This window comes from Notothenia coriiceps, unplaced genomic scaffold (genome assembly GCF_000735185.1).
Source record: "Notothenia coriiceps isolate Sejong01 unplaced genomic scaffold, NC01 NC01_scaffold00017592, whole genome shotgun sequence".
NCBI lineage: Eukaryota > Metazoa > Chordata > Actinopteri > Perciformes > Nototheniidae > Notothenia > Notothenia coriiceps.
In genome coordinates, this window is record NW_011350293.1 from 1 (window position 1) to 2539 (window position 2539).

The 2539-nt window shown below is 39.4% G+C and overlaps 1 long non-coding RNA gene across 1 annotated transcript; it reads right to left on the reverse strand.

Annotated features, from left to right (window-relative positions):
- LOC104950468 (uncharacterized) lies at window positions 1-1387 on the reverse strand. The gene is made up of 4 exons (XR_798920.1): window positions 1288-1387; window positions 634-696; window positions 286-400; window positions 1-78 (listed from the first exon to the last, which is right to left on the reverse strand). It is a non-coding gene; the product is annotated as an uncharacterized lncRNA (long non-coding RNA).
- Window positions 1388-2539: the final 1152 nt, after the last annotated feature.

A 2539-nucleotide genomic window follows, 5' to 3' on the forward strand; every position in this document is an offset into this window, starting at 1 on the left:
ACCCGATAAAATATATACATACCAGGGATTAGCCAGCTCCAGTGGGTCGACTACAGCACAGAGAGCACCGACTCCACCCTGAAAGAGACACGCAGAGATACGTTAGATTTAGAGAAAAAAAAATCCAAACTATTTAATTTTCTGCTTTAAATTCGCTCAGACATCCAAGGAAGGATTGGGCCATCACTGGTCTCACGACCTCTGGTGGAAACTACGAATGGCAGGAAGAAGCTTCATCACAGCGAATTCAATAACTTCTTGTTAGTATATAATAAACTTGCTCACCTGTATCGAAGTTAATCATTTCTGCTTGCCGATGATTTCATCCCATCATCCTTCATGATCAGCAGCTTCACTACGGTGGCCTGGAGGGTCATTTCTCCACGGCGCTGATGGTACTCTGGGTAGCAAGGAACAGACTTGTATAAGAGTCTAAAACCCATGATTTAAAATAAATAAACATTATTTTTATTGCACAAAAGCGCTCAGACATCCAAGGAAGGATTGGGCCATCACTGGTCTCTCGACCTCTGGTGGAAACTACGAATGGCAGGAAGAAGCTTCATCACAGCGCAGGAATCTACAATAAAAATGAATTAAAATGCAAATAAAACCAATTAAAAATGTTCTTACCTGGTGTGGACTTCAGCTATCAGCTCAGAGATGAAGCAGCACCCGGAGACACACATGTTAAACCTGAAAAATGTAATATATACAGTTAATAAAATGTTTATCGCATGAAAAACATCAGAGCTAAAGTGGGCTGTGTAGCATTAATGCACCGAAATTAGTTTAATTGTGGCGATACATTTTAATAAATAATGTTGTATTTGAATTGTGAAGCTGTAATGAGATGCTGGGCACCACCATGTGTTCAACTGTAGGAAACACATTTAAAACGTAAATAAAAGTCTTAAATATCCAGTGTACTGCAATGATACAAGCACCACGAACATACAACTCATTTAAATGCTTTTTTAGTCTGTTTAACAACTACATTTGAACACGAGGGCTTGATTCAGCATTTCGTTTATGTAAATAGTTTTTAAAAAAGCAGATTTGAATCCACGTTTTTAGTTAAAAACACTTTTAATGACTCCGGTTTTTCGGTTAAAAACAACGTGTTGGAAGTTCCAGCATTTTTGGATGCTGTGACAATCTACGAACATCCGTTAAATAAACTCATCATCTATGATATATTAAGACATATTTAACTTCTATATGATGTTATTGATACGTACAATGTTATATTTAATGGTAAAAAGTTATATTTAAAGTTATATTTACCGTTTGTTTCGGAGATGATGTCGTCTCTGCTGAGTCGTTTTCTGGAGGAAGTGATTGAAGAAGCGCTGCTCACTGCTATTTATACCAACATGGCGCGAGGACCGTTTTCACGAAGACTCACCGCCACCTAGCGGCCTGGAGGGGGAATCACACCATGCCTGCAAATACAAATATAAAATGTTTAATTATGCATTCTTAATCCTGTATCATATGTTTAAAAAATATCTGAGAATATATAAAAATTACAACAAATACATTTTAGTTGTGGGCAGAATAAAAAAGTGTTGTTTTTCTCTTAAAAGGATTTTATTTAATAACAATTTTGCTGTGTAAAATAAGATTTAAAAAAAAGCAAGATAAAGTATTTTGACATATTTCGTTGTGGTATGAGCATGAGCAATTCAATAATATGACACACACACACACACACCATTTCCAATATATTATTTTCTGATACACATTAGAAAAAGATTGATAATAATCATAGGCAACTATATATATATTTTTTGTTTTTGTGTGTAATAAAAAACAATAATAATAAAACACGCAATAAAGAAATGAGTGTATGTAAAAGTCAGTTTTAAATAAAAAATATAATTCAGAGGGGAGAGAGACACTGTGACAAACAGAGAGAGAATCATCCGCCCACGCACACACCATCACATAACTGACAGACGTATCGACCAATAACACAGCTCTATTTCTCCTTCTATTGCTCCTGATTGGTCGACGCTCTAGCAAGTGTCTTTAAAGCCTTTTTCTCACCTCTCTCTCTCTCCTCTCCCCTCTCCCATCGCCTGGTGCTGCTGCTGCTGCAAGCTGCTGGTGTTGCCGTGACAATGATATCCTCCTCCCCCCTCCCCTCCCACACACACACACACACGCACACTCACACACACACAAACACACACAGCAGAGAGCAGAGGGAGCAAACAGGAGGATATCATGTCGCAATGGCTGCAAAACAGGAGAACATGGTGAGTGCTGGCTCTCTGATTTTGGGGTGAGGTTTGGGGGGTAAAGGGGGGAGACAGCAGCATCCGTAGCATGGTGTGACGGGGGGAGAGAGGTGAGGAGAGGAGGAAAGGAGGAGAGGGGGAGAGGGATGGAGGAAATGAGGATGCAGATTGCAGGCTGAACGAGACTGAGCCACCTTTAGCATCAGAGCAAATACAAGTGTGTGTGTGTGTGTGTGTGTGTGTGTGTGTGTGTGTGTGTGTGTGTGTGTGTGTGTGTGTGTGTATGTGTGTGC